We start from the raw sequence: 23,239 nt of genomic DNA on the forward strand, positions 1-23,239 counted from the left end.
TTTGGTTCTTTCGCTAAAGTCACGTAGGTATAAAATATTTTTTTTTAATAAAAAAAAATAGTTATAAAAAATGGTTTATACCTACGTGACTTTACCGAAAGAACCAAAGGGTACAGTTGTATCCAGCACGAATCCTCTGCTTCAGGATATTTTTCTAAGGAAGATTTACGATGCTAAGGGAGGAAACAAAGTTGTTCCAAAACGTTGATGCTGCAACGGCAAAGCCTTCGTTAACCAATCTCTTTGTTTTTCTTCTTCTTGGTTCTTTCGGTAAAATCACGTAGAAGGGAAATAATAAAATAATAAAAATGAAACAATCAAATACCGCCCTTATTATTTTATTATTTCCCTTCTACGTGACTTTACCGAAAGAACCAAAAAGATGAATCCCTGCAGTCACGAAAGCTTTAAATCGAAATTCAATCTCTTTGTTCTTGGGATAGTTAAAAGGCAATTTGATGGACGTCTTCGGTTTCTTGGGATTGACAATGAGGTTAATTAGGTTAGTATAGTACAGCTTGGCAATGAGGATGTTTTTGGATGGACCTAATGTCGCTTTATTCTTGCATCAAGTGATGTGAGATTGGATTGTAAGTAGATGTCACAATTGCGCGTCCTGTATTGTACGTCCACTGTAAATCAAAGCGTAGAATGATATGGCGGGTTTAGTCTGTTTAGTGTTCCATTAGTATCTGATTTGAAAGTAGTGTCACAGCCATCAAAAAGTGGTAGAATGATAGCTTCAACCATTTCCAGGTGCAATCAAATGGGAAAACAATGTTTCTGTGTACTTTTGATTTCATTGAAGATGTGATCAAGGCTGCCAGTATTTCCATACTCATTGTTTCCCTTCTCAAATGACCATTGGGACAGCAAAGTGACAGGTTGGTGGGCCCTGAGCCAGCAAGGGAACTTTCACATTCCCCCAGCAGGATTCAAATGATCCATAGAACGACGACAATTAACTTCCCAAAGAGCGCTCAGGTAGCTTTGATCAGAGCACTCGGCTAACACCACTATGATCATGGGCTCACGTCCAGGCAGCTGTGTTAACACTCTAGTCTCGGCCAGGTCACCAATAACGACACGAAGACATCACATTGAATTTCTAAACATTCCTGCGGAGGGAGCTGGTAGGAACGTTGGGTTGCTCGGTCAATGGCCAGAGTCAACGGCGGCGTGGTGTATTCGGAAAATATGGCCGACTGTGAGGGCGGGCACAAGCCGGCGTGAAGTAGGTTACACGTTGAGTTTTATAAGGGCACCACGGGGTGACCAGCCCCTCCCCACCCAGCCCCACCCCTCCCACCCCCACCCAGCCCCACCCTCCCCACCCAGCCCCTCCCCACCCTCCCCACCCAGCCCCTCCCCACCCTCCCCTCTCCACCCAGCCCCACCCCTGCCATTTTTGGATGCACGACGGACGGACAGAATATACCCCTGTGGGCTGGTGTAACCAGGAGGTTCCTACCAGTATAAATTCTAGCACTGTTCTGTTAGACCCTAGATCAGTGGTTTTTTACCTGGGGTGCACGCACCCCCTGGTGGTGCGAGATGATGTTTCTGGGGTGTGTGAGACTTGGGCAGATCTTTTTTCGAAGGTAAATGATCGAAACACAAATTTAGCACGGGCACGAAAGTACAACTACTTTGTTTCATCAACATTATACATATTTTAACTGATTGAGAACAAAGGCTGCAGCAAACGGTTAAGAACAACTGGCCTATATATGAATGCAACAATTTCCACCGAGTCAAATGCGATTTGATCCTCTACAAAGGATGAACGCAATGTTATTCAATGCTGCTTCGTCTCTTCATTAGTTCATAATTGACGATTAATATGGAAGTGGTTTATGGTCGGAGACACTTTTTGGTTTCTAATTGTGACTGAAAGCCTCGATGATTTCCACTTATTTGTCTCCAGAAATCTGCATCAGAGTTTATACGCACAAGATTAAAAAAAAAGGCTAATGGGTCTGTACTTCTTCAAGTCGGGTTTACCAGCCTTTTTGAAAGTCTGAATTATTGAGGCATCATTTCCACGAATTAAGTATTTAATTGTAATCAATATACATCCCTTGCCATGACATGCAACAGTAAACACTGGCATCGACAAGGGAAGGGAACACAATCCGAAAATAAAAGAAACGGTGTGAGTCTGCAATTATACCGAGAGGAACGCGTCGATCATAATGCACGCGAGTTTGATTAATCGTGTTGACTTAGGAAAAGTAAGTGGGCCTAGGCAGGACGCGTCCCTGGAAGAGATCATGGTCCCGTGGTTGAGACAAACGACTGAGTGGTCGCCATGAAACCATCACGGGAACTCCGGTCATCCTAACGCCAGCGGCTTCTGAGTGACTCATACAGCCAGCTATGGCTGCAGAGTTTGGTAATACTGTACATGTTGTTTACGTCGTTTATTGTGAAAAATCGGTCACAGTACCTATGATCACTGTCTCATTGCTTTTATGGCTTTATTTTGGTGATTTTTGAAAAGATTTTCGGTTTGGCCATGTTTGTTTGTTGTAGTGCAGGGTTAGACTGATGGCATGAATCTAAGTTGTCTTGTGGTTGTTGTTGTTTGACTTGCATCCCACTGGGATTTTTGCACACAGTGTTGGTGTACGGTGCTTTTTCTACAATATTTTGCTGTCTTTTCTTGGATTTTCGGTTTGCACATAGTCACTTTAAGTTGTTTTCTTGTTCATGTTTTTGTTTTTTTGTTTGTTGCGATTGCACCCGATTCAAGAGCCGAATGTCTCACAGGGCTATACCTAATAAATGAAACATGAAACTTCTGGCTGGCCATCGAGCAAAGACGGCGGTGACCGCATCGCGCGCTTTCAGATGCGCTTCGGCGGTCGTCCGGAACGCCCCGCCTTTAGGAAGCCACTGGATTGTATGTCTGGATTGAGAACTAATTTCTTGAGCACTGCTTTGCAGAGGTGGGACAAAGTCATTGTTATGCAAGTCCAAGTCGAGTCTGAAGTCATCAAATTCATGACTCGAGTCTGACTCGAGTCCAAGTCACATGACTCGAGTCCACACCTCAGAGGTGGGACAAAGTCATTGTTATGCAAGTCCAAGTCGAGTCTGAAGTCATCAAAATCATGACTCGAGTCTGACTCGAGTCCAAGTCACATGACTCGAGTCCACACCTCTGCTGCTTTGCGTTCAGATCGTTGTTCGACCCCCAGACTTCCGATTAGTTCGTTTGGCTACGTACGGTGCGAAATAAGTTCCAGATGCATACAATGCACAAGAGTAAGTTCTCCGCGAAGACGGAGTGATGAATCCAGCTCGTGTGCAGGAGTTAGATGGATTGTTGCACCTTGCACGTATATTAATTCTTCGCAAGCTGTATGTTAAGTTCGTATTTTAACTGTGTCAGCACTGCAGTGCAACACCGTTAATTTCCTTTGACTGGGAGTTGCACACTGCCCAGCGCCAACAGACGGCGACGGATCCCAACCTCAATGTCACCGTTCAGTCACTCATCTACAACGCAATCTTTATTTAGCCTTTAACTGGGACCTGAATACGTGAGCACTGGAAGTCAAGGTTATGTTGAGCCTCAGGACGTCCATTATATCTGGGAATGGTGATGACTTTTTAATGCACTTCCTTCCATTACACAAAAAATAAAAACAGCAACCCAACTCTACGATGTTATCGTTCGCGTTATTGAACCTCGTGCAATTCGTCTCGAGGCTATTTAACAAAATGCGGCCACAGAAACTACTGCTATGATTAACGAGGGCACAAAGAAGTGCAACTTCTTTCAAGTCACGTGTCAGACACCACATCCCCAAGCAGCCGGTAGATGGCAGGAATGCGACATCCACTTGCAAGCAAACCACTGACATCACTTTTGAGTCGTCCGCAATGCATTGGTTTCGATCGAGAAAATGACCTCACTGAGACGCGAGAACGGCGAACAGCGACCTCCAACGCGGTGTTCATTTTATTGACGAAATTAGTGACGAAAGTATCCATCGACGAAGTCTTTTTTTTGCGTTTTTTTTTCTATTGTAATCGACGCGTAAAAGCGAACGTCATGAAGCGAGACCATGGCCATCGCTGCCACCCACCAAAGACGTCAGCGTGGCTCGTACGACGACAATGAGTTAACTCGAATGGACGAAGACACAGACTGAGATTAATAAATAAGATTCATTACAGATTATCAGTGCGCTGATGAAAACCGATAGTGGCTTTTCGATATAAGATACTGTAACTTGGATGCAGTAATACCCCGATTTACGTCCCCCCCTTTGAAGTCGATTTGCAAATGCGTCGTTTCTTTATTAAAACCACGACCTGACTGCGTCGCCTAAACCCGCACGTCGTTAGCAGCAGCAGCATCATCATCCATCCTTTCTCAGCATCCCTCGCCTCCACCGACTCTGTAAATCGCTTTGATTGACGTTGTTTCGTTATTCGTCGTCGCACATTGCAGGAACGCATCCCCGACGTAAACCGGGGTATTACTTTACATGCAATGATATACTCAGGTCACTGATTGACCGGCCTGGTATTATTGGAGGGGGTGAGAGTGGTGGAAAATGGTTCTCTTCACACCAACATTTAATAAAGGAGTAACCTGAATGTGAGCACTCGCTTCGGTCGACCGAACTTGTACGATGGGACCTGCTTATTGCCCTCATGAGAAATAATAAATGTCAAGGCAGAGCCGGCCCAGCCACTAAGCGACCCTTGCAATTGCAAAGGGCCCCGTGGCCAGCAGAGGGCCCCCTAGAGTCACTGCTAGCGAGTGGGTGAAAAAAATCCTACATCAAAGGGGCCTCCAACCAAATTTTGCTTAGGGCCCCCAAAGGTCTAGGGCCGGTTCTGTGTCAAGGCATACGGCTTTGGTGTCTCCGCACCTATCCGACCCACTTAGTTTGTGGCTGGTCATTGCAGGTGACCTTTGGGACATTTTGGATACATAATGTGTGACTTCTGTGTGCAGAGTGAAACGATTGCAAAGAGACAACCACAGAGACTCCTTGAGAGATTCACGTAAGCTGCTATTCGGTAGCTCTCCGATGTCTGTGCGTTTATTTTTTACGAGGCTAAGAGTCAAACAAAATCGAAGGGTATTAATGCTCAAAAAAATGTGGAGAAGCACTCATCCCCATTGCTCGCCCAGAGCCGATGCGATACATTTCACATTTTCAAGGCAGCGCCAAATGTTTGTTTCACATCAAAGGGGTTCTCTATGGGAGATGCAGTCGATGCGCAGCCAGGAATTGAACTACAACTTAAACATCTTTGTGACTGGCTCACCACATAACTTGCCCGGTTGGATAAGTACTATTATTATTATCGTGAAATAATTATTATTTACATTCGAAAATCAATCCTCAAATGAGTTTCGAGCACGCTTTTTCAGGTGTGTTCTGCTTGGGATTGTTTGTCCATACTCTTAGTTTTTTCGGTAAAGTCACGTACGTCAAAAAATGAAATAAAATTAATAAAAATAAAATGAGAAAATTTTATTTCATTTTTTTACCTACGTGACTTTACCGAAAAACTAAGAGTATGAATCCTTGCAGTCACGAAAGCTTCAAATCTAGAATTGTTTGTCCAATGAATTGCCTGGCTCTTTGGTCACAAGGAGGACGTTGCATAACCGCACCAGTTTAGCCAAGCAGCGAGGGGCAGCTCACGTGTGGTGTCAGCTACCGTCTGTTGAAGGCTCCCCCCCTTAAATACTCACAGTCAACTCATTCGTTATACAATCTGTCTGCAATATTTCTGGGGAGCGGGTTGCGGGGGGGGGGGGGGTGCGGACAAAATGCAAAAGTTTATACAATTAACTGATGGGCATCGCAGCCTTTCCTCGTATACACAGGGGGTGAGATCTAGAGAAGAGTGCCTTAGAGGCTGAAGCAGATCGTATCGTTTCTCATTCTGTTTCGCGTTAATAGTGTGTTTTAAGTTTGTTTAACATTGCCAGTTTCGCGCAGCCCTTGTGGTTTTTTGGTATGCCCCCCCCTCCTACCCCTTAATGCAAGGTCACACCGCGGGGTTGATTTGATGTTGCATCTACCAATGGCATCACCATGATCATCGTCACGCTCGTTTTAATGGGGAAACAAACCACTCAACACATTGGTCTTTAACACTGTGGCCTTAAAAATAAAAAAAGTTTATAATCGGCGAAATGTCGGGCAAAAGTCCTTGTCCACAGCACATAATAAGGCCAGGGCCGGAAAACGAATTGATGTCATGTCTATGACATGACACTGAGATCATCATCGCACACATCTTGGTCATTGCACTCATGCCAGTGACACAATCATCAGGCTCGTGTGAATGGAGTTTGCATGTGCACAGCAGAGCGAGTGCATCCCGTAAGGTCACATGTTGACCGACATGCGTCTCACGAAAGCCCTGCCTTGTAGCATGAGTCTTGGCAGTGGGGGCAATGCTAGAGTAATCGTTTGTGAAAGGTAAACATTCAAACGCCCTGAATCACTGCACAAAGTAAGCCTTCTACATCAAGTATAAGGGGCCGTCCATAAATGACGTCACGCACCTGGGGGGGGGGGGGGTCAGACATTTATGACGATGTGTGCCGAGGGGGAGGGGGGGTTAGAAAGTGACGTCACATCAAAATGCGCAACTTTCAATAAATAGACAACGCGTTCTACTTAATTAAATATACTCTCTCCTAAAACATCAGAGTGCAGCGCCACATTAAATACGCCCTACAATGACAATAGTTTAAAGCGATTTGAAGCATGTTTTATTTGGGGGAGGGCAGAGCTTTGTGACGTCATATTTGAGGGGGGGTTTGACTTTTTGTGACGCCGTGTGACGAAGGGGGGGGGTGTCAAAAATCGTACAAAATCGCGTGACATCATTTATGGACGGCCCCAAGGTACTTACTTTAGGCTGAGTCGACCTAGGGATAGCCCAGGACGGCCCCGAAATCAAATCCATGTGCCACTGTTTGCAGTATATACTCTTAGTTCTTTCGGTAAAGTCACGTAGGTAAAAAATGAAATTAAAATTAATGAAAATAAAACAATAAAAATCACGACGTTTCGGAGGCAACACAAGCAACACAAGCTTCCGTCTTCAGGTGAAGACGGAAGTTTGTGTTGCCTCCGAAACGTCGTGATTTTATTTTTTATTTTTATTAATTTTAACTTCATTTTTTACCTACGTGACTTTACCGAAAGAACTAAGAGTATGAATCCTTGCAGTCACGAAAGCTTCAAATCTAGAACTGTTTGCAGGGCCTAATCTTGGACTCCCGGCAGCATCGTGGCACGGTTTCCTCGCCGCCGGTTGTCTTGTTCCGTGGGACAGGTGACTCGGGAGTGCGAACAGTGAAGCCCCAAAACACACCCCCTGGTTGCCCGTGTGCCGAGATAACAAACCACGTCCTCAGTGACGCGTTGGGCACAAACTCTGCAAAAAACTAATAACGTCTCAAACAGGGCCCGTCTCTCTGTGCCGGTGTGCATTGTGCGATTTTGTTCTTTTTACCAGAAGGGAGAGGTAAAAAAAACTGTGCATTTTCAAAAGTATTCCATTTACGCAGTAAGATTTAACAAGGTAATGCGTCAGAGCATTTCACACACACACAGCGCTGTGTATTAAACTGGAAGTGTGCCAAGTCTCACCAAATTACTCTGGTTCCATTTTGTGAAATGTCGCCACCCACGTTAATTGTTCACACAGGCGTACTCTCTCGTTGTTTTTCTCTTTTTCTGTTTGTGTTCTGGTTATGCCTCCAAAAATTATAATTTATGATCGATTGAATGCGTGATTGATTGATGGAGTGCATGTGTAGTGATATAGAATTATCGATGTAGCAGCATAGCGCTGGCTGCTGGTGAGGTCAATGATGTCACGCGATTTTGTACGATTTTTAGACTGATGGCCTTAATCTAAGTTGTCTTGTGGTTGTTGTTGTTTGACTTGCATCCCACTGGGATTTTTGCACACAGTGTTGGTGTACGGTGCTTGTTCTGCAATATTTTGCTGTCTTTCATTGGATTTTTTGTTTGCACTCAGTCACATATTCACTTTAAGATGTTTTTTGTTCATGTTTTAGTTTTTTGTTTGTTGCGGTTGCACCCGATTCAAGAGCCGAATGGCTCACAGGGCAATACCTAATAAATGAACTTGAACTTGAGGAAGGGGATCTGCAGCTTACAGCAGCCCTGACAGCAGGTCACGTGATAGGCCAGAGGGGGATGTAGGAGAAAGGTCACGGAAAGGACACACCAGGAACCCGCGGGTAGGTTCTAGAAAGAGGGCGTGGCCGGGAGCGGAGCCAGGCGGCCCCCCAACAACCACAGCCTGCGGCACCCCCCAACAACCACAGCCTGCGGCGGCCCCCAACAGACTGGTCAAGTAAATCCTTACGATCCACTCGCACGGCGTGTGGTGGGCCTTCATCCAGCAGTGGATTTAAGCACCAAACAAACTCAAGTACTAATGTAATGGACAGAGCACAGCTCTCCCTCAGGGCAGCAGTGGACGGAGCACGGCTCTGCCTCACTCTGACTCACCCGTCTCCTCTGAGCTGATAGCGATTGTGTGTGAGTGAGTGTGAGTGAGCTGTGTGTATGAGTGAGCCATGTGTGAGTGGATCGACCGTCAGCTTTCCGTGGCTGCGTCTGCGGCGCTTTGGCCATGATGTTGCTGCTTCTGGAAGTGGGCAAGCTCGCGGTCACGTGACGCACTTCAATCAATCCGGGGGCGTTAATCACAGTCACAGAAGGACAGATCTGGGCTATTATATATGTGTATTATTTGGAAGTGTTAACCCGTTGGTGCGTGTTAATAAACAGTGCCTCCAACTCTTAGTGTCTCCCCGATTCAGTCACTGCACATGTATGACCACAATAGACGTGGTGCATTACATTCGGAAACTGTGACACTGATGGTACAACAAAGACGTCACGCGCGCGACACACCGAAGGACACTTGGGAGCAATGCTCATCTCAGTTGGTCACCGTGAGCCAGTGATGGAAATTCCACATTCCTATAGAGGGGACGTTTATACGCATTTGGCAACCGCTGTTGACATCAGAGCAATTAAACATTTCCATGCAATATGATGGACAAATAATTCACATTTGCGCCGGATGGAATTTTGTAAATGTTGTCGTGATGCTTAATTTTCATCTATTTTTAAATCCTTTATATTAAGTTCACTTGCTTGCGCGCTTACGACCGTGCAAATCTTTCGGTCGTTTTTTAACCCACTTCCCGTGATCCAATCGAGCTGACATTTTGCACACAGACTCGTTGTGCGTGACAATTTATTTTCGTGAAATTTTTTCCCCAAAATTTTACACTTTTTAGGGAAAAAAAATATTTCATTACCAATTACTTAATGGTGGCAGGCAATCATCTGACCCATAGGTGGCAGCCATCTCAAGCCAGAGGACGAGATGACTCTAGCCGCCCGTTTCAAAGACCAATGTCCTTATATACGACTTTCCTTATATTTAATTTAAAATACCAACGTGATAAAAATGAAACTCTTACTCAAGAAAAACAGAAATGAATAATAAAATAAAACCGATGCCACGCATATAAAGGATTTATAGTGAAAAACTTTGTTTTTACGGGTTAATTTTTTTACCTGTGCGCACACACACACACGGGTGGTTGTGCGAGTGTCAACAATATCCCTGGAACCCTCCACGTATAATGTCCTTAACAGAACCAATGCTATCTGGCCACGTGGCTCAGCGCAAGGGCGAGCGGATCGTCATGGCGAAGGTCGCGAGTTCGAATCCAGTTTGGAGGATGACTCAGTCCGTCATCCCTGTCGAGTCGATGAAATGAGTACCACTTTTGGGGGTTGTCCTGTGGAGAGACTCATCCCGCCGTAGAAATGCCGAATTTCCACCATTGGCTCGAGGCTATGAACAGAGAGACTGATCGCTGCCTTCGATGCTCATTGGAGCGCGGACATTTCTTTAGCAATTCCAAAACCCATTCATGCATTTTCCTTCGGTTCAAGTGGCCACAGATACAAGCCACTCGTCATAGTTTTCATTCTCCAAGAAAAACAAATATGCTGCAAGACATTGCGTGGATGGTTCAAAAATAGTTCGCATTGATTTGCAAAGGAATAACCAAAGTAAAATCTATGAGTATGCTAATTTACTATACAGTATTCTATTAGCTTCGTAGCACCTCATATCTAGGAAACATTAATCTCTTCCCACAGTCATCGGAGTGTAAATTATTTAATCGAAATGCATGGTCCTTTTGTGCCACATTTCATTTCGTTTCGAACGACCGTTTCGTTCTCCTATCCTGCAGGGTCAATGTAGTGATTGTAATAATAACCAGAACAAAAAAAGTGTTACATATATTTAGAAGGATCCCTCATGGATATTATGGACAGTTATATATTTTTATATTATTGTCACGTTAATAAACTGAGTCAAAGTGTGATGCGTATTTTATAACCTACACAGACATGATGATGGGCTGCGTCGAACCGTGAATGGTACTTCACACCTTCTGACTTTGAGCCCAAAGCTCTTCCAAAAGGGCTCCCCGGACAGAGCAGTTAAAAGTGATCTGATGACTCATGGCATGAATCGTGAATAAATCATGGCAAACCAAAACAAAATCTATTCAAAGATTTAAAAAAAAATCATACTTTTTTTTCATACTTCTTTTGTTCTGCACTGGAATTGATTTCGGGTCTCATGTCATGGTTAATTCACGTGAGAAGTGGGAAGGTCATCGCATGAAACTTCTAATTTCTGCCCGCGATTGTGGGCGCTTCCGATGGATAATTGAAATTGACACGGTGTGAACCACAGTGCACAATCGTGCTTTTGCAACGGAACACTGCGTTGTGGTCCATACGCAGCTGTTTATTTCTACCCACTGTTTATTTGCTGGTCAATAGCAAATCGTGAAATAAAGGCATCAGATATAAAAAATATGTCGCTGTATACTTCAGCGATCTTGACACAATGTCGTGACCTGCGGTGGCATTGTGAGATAATGGAAATGAAACCTGCAGGTAAACCTCCCATATTTCAGAGATAATCCAACGCGACCACGTGAGCACTGCGCTTGTGTCAAATCCGCCGCTACAACTCGGATGTTTTGCTCTCCGCGCAGCCGATGGCGCGAGACCATTTGTTGCACATTGGTGTTTGCTTTCACTGTGTGTTTGCATTTCATTTTGTTAATTTGCCATGAAGTAATGTCATCATTTAGGGATACATTAATTCGCTTTAATGGTGTTATTTGAAAATAGTCGTGAATGTGTGACTTTTTTTATTTTTCTATTTGTATTTCATGGGTAGAGTTTTATGTTAATATATTTCATTGTGATATACATTGTAATGGCAAAGTAGGTTGTTTAATGACATGTTTTTGCGGTGTATATTTTTGTGCCGTGTCTATATTTGTAGCTTTTTGTCTGTTACATATATGATCACATTATGATTTCTACAATGCAATTCATGCATGTATATATATTACAATATACATATTCAATGATATATCACGGTAGCTATCCAAGTCACATTTAAGCACATGTTGCGAAACAAAAACAATTTGGCACGGTGGTTTAGCGCGATGTTCCACGAACCCGGTGAACCGGACTTTCACTCCTGTCGATTGCTACCATCAGTGGCCAGCGATGTCGGAACCACTCCTCGCCCCCTTCCTTCACCAACCCACACTTGCCAATGAAAAGGCTGATCAGCGATACATTAATTAGTAGTCATCAGTGGTCATTGAATAACCTGACGCCTGTCACATGAATGTGGAATCGTCTACCGACTGACTCTAGGTCACCAATGGATGTGACCACTGTTCCGTTGCTCCGTTCGGTAGACGAACACTCTCGCTTTCTCTATTTTAAAATGCAAAAAAACATGCATTATATGCATTTTCATACTCATTTTGCACGTCCCCTACAATCCAATCGGCCGTGTCTACATTCTGATATTCATTCTCATGAAATTGGAAAATAGAGTACATTAACCATTTCAGTCCCTACACTGTGTCCATGTACCGGAGGCATCCATCGTGTTGCTGTGAGGCTGTTGCAGAGCTATCGTGTGTGGCGCGTATAAATATACAAAGCGACGCTTCTATAGACACGTACAGTGAGGGAAAAAAAGTATTTGATCCCCTGCTGATTTTGTACGTTTACCCACTGACAAAGAAATGATCAGTCTATAGTTTTAATGGTAGGTTTATTTGAACAGCGAGAGACAGAATAACAACAACAAAATCCAGAAAAACGCATGTCAAAAATGATTATAAATTGATTTGCATTTTAATGAGGGGAATAAGTATTTGACCCCTCTGCAAAACATGACTTAGTACTTGGTGGCAAAACCCTTGTTGGCAATCACAGAGGTCAGACGTTTCTTGTAGTTGGCCACCAGGTTTGCACACATCTCAGGAGGGATTTTGTCCCACTCCTCTTTGCAGATCTTCTCCAAGTCATTAAGGATTCGAGGCTGACGTTTGGCAACTCGAACCATCAACTCCCTCCACAGATTTGTTTATGGGATTAAGGTCTGGAGACTGGCTAGGCCACTCCAGGACCTTAATGTGCTTCTTCTTGAGCCACTCCTTTGTTGCCTTGGCCGTGTGTTTTGGGTCATTGTAATGCTGGAATACTCATCCACAACCCATTTTCAATGCCCTGGCTGAGGGAAGGAGGTTCTCACCCAAGATTTGACGGTACATGGCCCCGTCCATCGTCCCTTTGATGCGGTGAAGTTGTCCTGTCCCCTTAGCAGAAAAACACCCCCAAAGCATAATGTTTCCACCTCCATGTTTGACGGTAGGGATGGTGTTCTTGGGGTCATAGGCAGTATTCCTCCTCCTCCAAACACGGCGAGTTGAGTTGATGCCAAAGAGCTCCATTTTGGTCTCATCTGACCACAACACTTTCACCTAGTTGTCCTCTGAATCAATCAGATGTTCATTGGCAAACTTCAGACGGGCATGTATATGTGCTTTCTTGAGCAGGGGGACCTTGCGGGCGCTGCAGAATTTCAGTCCTTCACGGCGTAGTGTGTTACCAACTGTTTTCTTGGTGACTATGGTCCCAGCTGCCTTGAGATCATTGACAAGATCCTCCCATGTTTCATTCTAGATTTGAAGCTTTCGTGACTGCAAGGATTCATACCTACGTGACTTTACCGAAATAACTAAGAGTATGAATCCTCCCGTGTAGTTTTGGGCTGATTCCTTACCGTTCTCATGATCATTGCAACTCCACGAGGTGAGATCTTGCATGGAGCCCCAGGCCGAGGGAGATTGACAGTTCTTTTGTGTTTCTTCCATTTGCGAATAATCGCACCAACTGTTGTCACCTTCTCACCAAGCTGCTTAGCGATGGTCTTGTAGCCCATTCCAGCCTTGTGTAGGTCTACAATCTTGTCCCTGACATCCTTGGAGAGCTCTTTGGTCTTGGCCATGGTGGAGAGTTTGGAATCTGATTGATTGATTGCTTCTGTGAACAGGTGTTTTTTAATACAGGTAACAAGCTGAGATTAGGAGCACTCCCTTTAAGAGTGTGCTCCTAATCTCAGCTCGTTACCTATATAAAAGACACCTGGGAGCCAGAAATCGTTCTGAATGAGAGGGCGTCAAATACTTATTTCCCTCATTAAAATGCAAATCAATTTATAACATTTTTGACATGCGTTTTTCTGGATTGTTGTTGTTGTTGTTATTCTGTCTCTCACTGATCAAATAAACCTACCATTAAATTATAGACTGATCATTTCTTTGTCAGTGGGCAAACGTACAAAATCAGCAGGGGATAAAATACTTTTTTCCCTCACTGTATGGCCGACAGACAGACAGACATCAGTTGACTCCATTCTTAAACAGTGCACACATTGAAATGTGCAAACATAAAGACCGCCATGTCGTGTTGTTAACGGTGCATTATTTATTTACCACCTATAAATGCATTCGTACGCCCAATTCGTTCTCTCGGCACTCAGCCTCAGCGAGAGCGTACCTTTATATACACACACACACACAAAAAAAGTGGCACATTTTCTGCCACAAAAATTGAGGTCCGCTGCGCCATTGTCAGTGGGCAGCGCTGAGTGTGCCACACGCGGAGTCGAGCACAATCGCCCGGAGTTAAATGCAAATGGAAGGCACAAGCCTGTATTCACCTCCCAGGCGAAAAAAAGTTGTCTGAATGAAAATCGAAATGCACTCACTCTCAGAGTCTCGCATACGACCCTCCCGTGACTGCTAATGTGTCTGCTGCTGCTGCAGCTGCGGCTGTAACAGATGAAGTCACCCGATTCGGTGGGATGCCTGCATGCGGGTGTGGTTGGCTGGCGGCGCCGTGCTTGTCGCGGGAGGCGAGAAAGAGAGAGAGAGGCAAGCGAGGAGAGTGGCTGATGGGGGTGCCGTTCTTGTTGTCGCTGGCAGGGTAATAATAGGAAAGGGCTCGCTGGTTATGGTCTGCGAGAGGCAGATAAGGCTGTAACGAAATTGCAATAAATACGCCAGGCTCTGCCACAGTCCTACCAACAGCACCAGCACCACCGGTGCGAGCCATCATGATTCCCGATCGGTGGTTCGAGGTGACGGCTGATTATAATTGAATGGAGAGATCAGTGAGGGTTGGCGGGTGTGTGGGGGGCGGGGGGCCGTAGGGGGCTCGTCTCATTATTTATTTCCTTAATCCTTGGTGCACGTCTGGGATTGAATCGAATGTTTGCTTTAAAGGGGGGGAGCGGGCGTTAATGTTCATTACAGTAAATTGGGAAATATATAATCGACTTGCTAATGTGGTATATTTATAATGAATATTATGTGAAATGTAGGATTTGGAGAGAATTTTTTTTATTACAAAAAACGACAATTTGAGAACATAAAAGAGAAACTCGATGTCCACCCATTGGGGTGGCTTTACTTAAGGAAAATATAAATTGCAGTAAAGGAAAGCATTTTTTTCTTCGATGTATAGTTCAGAAAAAAAGATGATTTTAAATGCGTATATACATTTGTGTGATCACGCTGAGCCATACATGGAAATGCACGACAGAAGCCAGTTGCATGTCGAGTTATTCTGGACCTCACCTAGGTTAACTCAGCCTCACGTGAATAATTGCCAGTGTGTGAACATCAGCGCCAGGTCAGGTGGTTAGGCACAGCTCCGGCCCAGGGGTAAGCAACCTGCAGCTCCGGAGCCACGTGCAACTCTTTAAGGGCTTCTTCGTGACGTCATTCATTAAAGGACCACCAGTCTCGTATTGCCCACACTGCATTGCGGCTCTTGTGAGTGTCTCTTTATTTACTAGCTTTTTGCCCGTCCAAGGACGGGTGCATTGCAGTAAATCTGAAACAAGCAAGCAAAAAGCAGACCACGACGTCATATGCATTGTATCCATCCGTGTGTAAGGCTGCGGTGACACAGACTTATTTCATATAAAGGTTATAATCCCTTGTTCATCATGACGTTCTTTTTACTTCGATGTCTCGACAGCGTTATGGAGATCGCGTGACGTGAGGGTTCTGCCTTTGTAGTGAGGGTTGTAAGCAGGGTTGCGATTTCCGCATGGAAAATGCGGAAGGAGGGTTCAAATTTTCCCGCATTTTTGCTAAAGTCAACCGCAAACGGTGGAAAGACTACTCCTATGACCGCGCGCTTTTAACAACACGTTAATGCGTTCTATTGGAAAGGATACATCATGTACATGTGCTCGTAATCACGGCTCCGCATTTGAATAAAGTATGTGGTTCTTGTGCGGAAATGCGGAAATCATATATTCATTCCAATCAGTAACTCAAAGCCCTACGTGATGCTGGGCCTTGCATGTATCCTTTCCAATAGAACGCATTAACGTGTTGTTAAAAGCGCGCGGTCATAGGAGTAGTCTTTCCACCGTTTGCGGTTGACTTTAGCAAAAATGCGGGAAAATTTGAACCCTCCTTCCGCATTTTCCATGCGGAAATCGCAACCCTGGTTGTAAGTTGACGCTGAGGAGGGGGGAGGAGGCGCCTCGCCCACCCCCCATGTGGAGTGACGTCAGCCGCGAATTATTTTTAATGGGGGGGGGGGGGGGGTGTCCATTTGGAGGACGTCACCTGTTCATGATTATTAATGAGCGGGGGCTGATCGATGTGAAGTGACGTCATGGGCGTTAAGGACAGACATTCCTGGGTGATTATCATCGGTATTACCGAATTCGAAAAAAATGTCTCTTCTTCTTATTTCTGTTGCCGATCCCTTCTCTGGCCAAACTGCCCCGTCGTGTTCCACTTTAGCCGAAAGAGGCGCTCGCTAACCGCACTGGCTCCCGTCTGCTACAAGGATACACAGGGGGAGTGGGGGGGTATTAGCACCGCATGTCTCCATGTACGCGTGCATGCATGCATGTGAATGGGCACAAGAGGCTATTGAAATCCTCTCCAATGCCGGTGAGCCCCGTTTCTTGGGGTTTCATATAGTGAGCTCGCGATTGCAAACGTAATCCCAGCATGGCCTTCCGTCAGTTGACTCAGCCTAAAATGAGCATTTTACAGCATATGTTTTATGTTGTGTTATTCCTGTGTCAACGGGACACCCTGGACAACCCTTTGCAATAGAGATGTTCCATCTCAAGCGATGTTGCAAGTAAAATATACTATAATGAGGCAAGAATGTCTGTTTGTGTGTAACGTGCGTGACGTCACACCACATGCCGCACCCCCTGTTATGAATATTCATGAGTGGGTGAATTTTTACACTCACGCAGAAGGTCGAGCGAATTTTTTTTTGTTGCAAATTCGCTTTAAGTTTGACCTTTCTTTATTGAAAGTCAATCTTATAAATAATTCTACGCAGCAACAAAGTAGATTTGGTGTCTTTATTTATTTCTTCAGCACTTGAGACAAAAGGTAAGTCTAATTGATGCTTCTACATTATGGTAAAATAGACATTTCTCGGTGATTTTCCAGATATTTTATCGATTTCCAATTAATTTCAACCCCAGCGACCGAAAGCAGAAGAGTAAAAAGTATCAGAGCAGTGAATTTTAACAAATTGATGGTCACTTATATACACAGTGCTACTGTGACGTGAAGTTCGTTGTTTCATGACATAGTTTTGTGCAAGAATCACTGCCATTAATACAGCGCTACAGTAAAATGCCGTTAAGGGTTTGATGGTATACTTTTGTGCAAGATTTACTGCCATTAAATTTACACAAGATACAATCATACCCTGCTCAACTTTTTCGTAAATATTACAGCTTCCGTCCTAGGACGGGCAAAAGGCTACGAGTAAAATTAAACAAATTCACTTCCCCGAATAATTTAATGAATTGTCACAATTTGAGGCCAAAATTTGATTCAAGACTTGATTATGTTACCTCATGGTTACAATTGTGCTCACCACATTAGCTTGTGTGTACTAATAGCATGCAATTGCACGTGCTTTGCATACTCGACAGACACATCTATCGTGAGCATTAGCGTAAACGCTCATTTAAGCGTCGCTGTATTATTAAATGCTTCATACCTGCTAATGGCTGTTATCTTCAACAATGGGGAGACAAAGGTGGGCGGGCTTGCATAGTGAAGCACTGACTAGGGTTGTCCACAATAAGTGCATATTTCCACCACCTGTCCCACCAGTCTAAACCCGCGCAGTCTATGTGCTAATGCCTTTGGCTAGTAAATTAAGGATTTACAGGAGAGTGTGCCGTAGTTTTCAGTCGCAATCAAAGATGGATAAGTTAGCTCCACAGAATATATAAAGGAACTCTGGCATTTTTTTTTACTTTCATTATTTTTAACAGAACCATAAGTATTGGACCTTCAAATCAAAATGGTACCATTACGTCTTTCAAAAGTGGGGAAATTCATTTAATTTACGGAATGTAATGCACTGCTATAGGAACTGTCCACTCTCGTACTTTTTTTCTAATCTGAATTAAGTTAATACCCGAGCCTTTATAGCCGTGCCTAACTGAATGTTACAGCTGTCCGCTTACGAAGATCTGCTTAATGCTGGACTCGTGGGAGTTTTGCGGCATTATTGGCGAGAGCCCCGAGCAGATTCCATTTAATGCCGCCCCAAGCCACATTTACGACAAGCGACTTCACTGAAGGTTAATGAACTCGTAAAAGCAAACATAACAGGCGTGCATGTGTGTGTGTGTGCACGTGTGTGTATGTGCACGCGTGTGTGTGTACGTGTGTGTGCATGTGTGGTGTGTGTGTGCACGTGTGTGTGTGTGTGTGCACGTGTGTGTGTGCACGTGTGTGTGTGTGCATGTGTGGTGTGTGTGTGCACGTATGTGTGTGTGTGCACGTGTGTGTGTGTGCATGTGTGGTGTGTGTGTGCACGTGTGTGTGTGCACGTGTGTGTGTGTGCATGTGTGGTGTGTGTGTGCACGTGTGTGTGTGTGCATGTGTGTGTGTGCACGTGTGTGTGTGTGCACGTGTGTGTGTGCACGTGTGTGTGTGCACGTGTGTGCACGTGTGTGTGTGTGCACGTGTGTGTGTGTGCACGTGTGTGTGTGCACGTGTGTGTGCATGTGTGTGTGTGCACGTGTGTGTGTGTGCACGTGTGTATGTGTGTGTGTGCTCATGTGTGTGTGCCTCTTTCAAGTTGCAGAGCGACAGGTAATTTTGGAGCCTTCGAAAAGCCGACTGTCGTCTTATCACCAATGAGCGAATGCTCGTTTATTTCAAACATTTAAACTGTCCGCCCACATTTACATTAAAAAAAAAGATCATTAGGAGTGACAGCCGACCGGCAGGGCGACCCACTCGGTCATTACGTCCAGCGGTGAACAATTTCCACAGCCACTCTGCGAGGTCGACTGCAAGCCATTATCCCCCTGCGGAAATTGCAACACACTTTGCGCTCCACGCAATTTTCCGTCAGAACGACTTCGGCTTGCCACTGCGTGTCCTTCGCGTGTATTAATGCATCGGCGGTTGCATTTTTGCGGGTTTGGTGGCGGTTTTTACCGCGACGGCGTGGAGTCCGTCGGAGGGATAATCCGGACCGCGGCGAGAATGACACCTTTTGTTCTTATGATTAACGAAGGCAATTTAAATTAGACGTAATAAATTGTCTCCAATGGGAAGAGCTGTTTCGGCGCCAAGTGGCCCTGAGCTAGACGGTTGCACTGGCATTTGAAAAGTTTCGATGTAAAGCTTTTGTGACTGCAGGGATTCATCTTCCTGGTTCTTTCGGTAAAGTCACGTAGAAGGGAAATAATAAAATAATAAAAATAAAACATAATAAAAGAAAAAGAAAATTCTCACTTTTATTTTATTATGTTTTATTTTTATTATTTCATGATTTCCCTTCCATGTGACTTTACCGCAAGAACCAAGAAAATTTGAAAAGTTGTGGATTAAAATCCCATTCAGCGGGAAATGCAGGTCCCTCGGATCAATGCATCGGGTACCACTGTGTAGCAAGTTAACAGTGACTGTCTCATAGACAAACGTTGTCCTCGCTCCAGGAATGTCAATTTGTCACCAGAGATGAGCATTCTCTTGTTGCTCAGTTGAACAGGGAGACATTTTGACGTCAGAAGGCTGTAACATTTCATCCGTGGGTCAGTAGGATTTTCAGAGTCATGCTTTCAATTCATTGTACCCTGCTGCATGAAAGCATTCCTATGTGGTGTCCACAATGGATGTGTTTTGACCATACTTATCGAAATGGGTCACTGCCGATTGGTGAAAGGGGGCCGGGGTTCAATAAATCATTCAGATATTACTCACTAATGTCGGCTGTGTCCAAGAATCGAACTCCGGTTGCACAGCTGCATAGCGCATTGTGCTAACCTCTGCGCCACCGACAGGCATTGTTTGATATGTTATTGTACCATCACATTTATTTCCTGATTCATTTCCAACAAAAAAACGAAGTCCGTCAGCCAAGAAATGTTGTTTGTCTGGGGCAGGGGTCGGCAAACAGCAGCCCCGGAGCCTCATGCGGCTCTTTAAAGACTGGTTCATGACGTTATTCAATTGCGGATCTTGAAAAATGGAGGTGTTTTTTTTTTACGAATGGAAAAATAAACGACTCTTCTTGTTATTTTCCTTGCCGACCCCCGGTCTCTGGGGACCTATCAGTCATTTTATGGAAAACAATTTGTCGAGCAGAGCTTAAATGAAGTCAGGCCGATTGTATGGTTGCCTCCGTATACCTATGTAAGATTAGCTGATGTCGCAATTTGCAGTGTTTAGGAAAATTGTTTCCCTCACTCACCAGGTTGTTGATCTGTCCCAAAGAACTGTCAGTCAATAGCGATGACCAATTTCACCGGGACTGTGAAAATCTGATGAGTGGTGCTACGGATAAACGAGACCGAATATGGATGGGGCGGCCGTGTTGAAGTGCACGGCTTTCTTTGCTGTGCCACCATTGATCCACTCCACGGCTCGCAATGATTTCAGAACACCATTTACTTCGGCTTGTGATGTCTCTTTACCCCCCCCCCCACCCCTCAGTTTTCTTGCTACTTCGCCCGATTGTAAATTCGTGAAAAGACCTCCATTGGCACCTCCGCCGCACAAAATTCACAAAAACGCGGTGCGCCCACGTTGGACCTTGAGGGCGCACGGGGGCTTTTCTCAGCCGTGGGTCAAGCCACAGATTAATTCTGGATGCAAGGGTTGTCCTGCTGTTAGCCGCACGAATCTACCTCGTTCACAGTCATCGCCCTTGCGAGAGGTGTGTGACGCAGCGGCAATGTGCAATTGATTACGGAATAATGTTTGTCCTGAGGGTGATCCGTCGCAATCTTTTCTTTCGCGTGTCGTCTATTTTTGTTTGTTTGCTCCTTGGCACCTTACGGATTGTGTCGTCCGAGACGATTGCCCTTTGGATGATTTTGTGACGAAAAGTAAGTCTTTAAACAAACCAAAAAAAAAACTTCCGTTGCAACGAACACAAATGCATCTTTCAGCAGCAAGAAAGAATAAGCGTCTCTTTAAAATGTCACGCCACTGAACTCCGCTGCCTGTTGACGTCACGCGCACACGCACATTTTATACAGTTGTTGGTTCTAAGTCAATGGTGGAAATTCCACATTTCTATAGCAAGGGCCATTCCTTGCCTGTAAACGCCACATCTAACAATGCTAACGACAATGCAGCTGCGAATTATATATATATTTTACGACGACAATGTATGAACTTGAACTTCTTTTGCACCGTGCATAGCCAACTGTAACAATAGAGGCCTCGTTGTGTGAATCGAATTTCCAAAATGTATTATTGGGAACCTTTCGAAAACGAACCAGACAAACGTGGCGGTCATATTTCCAAGCACGTGCGAAAAATCTAAGAAAAAAGCCGCAGCACCTTGTCTTAAACATCTACTCGCTGGGCAAAAATTGGTGCAATTTTAGCAGCATGACCGCGCGGGTGAAATAAACGCTGCCGTGTCAAGGAAGAATGTCTCTGTGCTCCATCCGGTGTGGAGTGGCACTAAACCAACGATGCAAATGCTCCAATTCCCATGGCAGGAGTTAGTTTAGCAATGGGGCATTCACTGTTGACTTCCCAATGCAATTATGCTCGTTGGTACCAGACAGACGATTCAGTCGATCTGCGACCAGGATTTGAACTCACATCCATGCTATTCTGAGGCAACCACTCTCATGATGGCAACACCGAATCGGATGATGTGATATCAATAATAATCAAAAAATATATCCACATTCATCTCAATGGCATTACCCTGTTATTCGCAGCATAATATATTAGCTATGCTACATGCATGAGGGGTTTTGGTTTATTGATTTGTTGACTGACACACTATTTACCTGTAATTGTAAATTAACCTCATGGCGGGACGCCTGGGTCCCGAATAAACGGAAGTGAAAATCGTTATGAATGAGTTTATTTTTGGCGACTCCGTCCCACCGTGCACATCAACGCCACGACCCGCCTGGCGCTGATCGTCCTGTTGTCGTGTCGTCCAAGCGCAGCGGCGAATGCGCAGAAGAAACATATCTTTGAAACGTTCGATTATCGCATCGTGTAGAGCTCGTCGAGAGGAATAGACCGCCGTGTCGTTTGCCTTCGACAGACATAAAATGACGTCGCAACGCAGTTTATGCGAAAGCCGGGAGCCTATGGGACCCTGGAGTTCCGCCATAAGGTTCAAATACTTAAATGATGGAAGCGAGCACGCTCACGATTAACGTTGTGGCCACGGCTCATGCTTTGTTTATTTCTTAGCTCGCATTGCATTGTGTTTGCCCTCTTGCACAATGTTGCAAGTGATATTGTTGTTGTTGTGATCTTGTTGCTCGTGGAAGTAATGTGTTTGTCTGTGGTGCCATCGAAGTGGGGAATGGTGGCACAGTGATTCCCGCTCATGGCACACATCGGTCGGCTAATTATCTGAACCGGTTCCTGGGTCTTCCCTAGGTCGACTCGGCCTAAAGCGAGAAACCCATTGCAGTGTATGAACATCAGCACCGAGGAGACAAAGGCTGCCAGGCCTGGTGCTGGCCAGCCCACCCCCTCATTTGCTGTAACGGTCTTCATCGGCTTTTTCTTACGTTACTTGTCCCAACAGCCTGCACCCTGCATTACCATCTTCTAAAATGCGGAATTTATTGCCATCCAAAAACAACATCAGTGTATATGAACCTGTGCTGAGTTTCAAGGATTGGTGCCTTCAGCCAAACGCCTCCAAGATTGTCATCTCCATCTTTGACCTGAACAACAGTCCCGTGGAACACCGCTAACACACGGCCAACACCCCCGGCACCTAGCAGTTCCTCTCAACCGGGCACTCACCAACCACCACCAGTTCGAACAAAAACACGAGTAAATATTATACAAAAAACTTGCAGGAGCAAGTTACCCCCCCCCCCCACACTCCCCCCTACTGGACATGTGTGAAAAAGAGCTTCATGGCTACTCGGATTTCTCCAGGATAAATACTAATTCAGATGATGACAACATGGGGAAATGAGGCCCACACGTTGAAGATACCGACGCAAGCCCTGATCCACTCCACCGCAGACGGAGCACCGTGCCCCAGTCTGGAGTGCCAGTTCTCACACAGATCTCGTCGATACCGAAATCAACACCGCACTTCGTATCGTCAGCAGCACGCCCTGAAGTCCATTCCACTCCCGTGGCTTCCAATAGCAGTGAACATCGCCCCGGCCGTCATTCCGGCACGATGCCGCGACGACCCCGGAGTAACCACGAGATTATGGACATCATCGCTCTGCCGCCACAACGAGACCTACA

Source organism: Lethenteron reissneri, chromosome 29 (genome assembly GCF_015708825.2).
Source record: "Lethenteron reissneri isolate LAM-NWPU_2019-01 chromosome 29, ASM1570882v1, whole genome shotgun sequence".
Taxonomy (NCBI): domain Eukaryota; kingdom Metazoa; phylum Chordata; class Hyperoartia; order Petromyzontiformes; family Petromyzontidae; genus Lethenteron; species Lethenteron reissneri.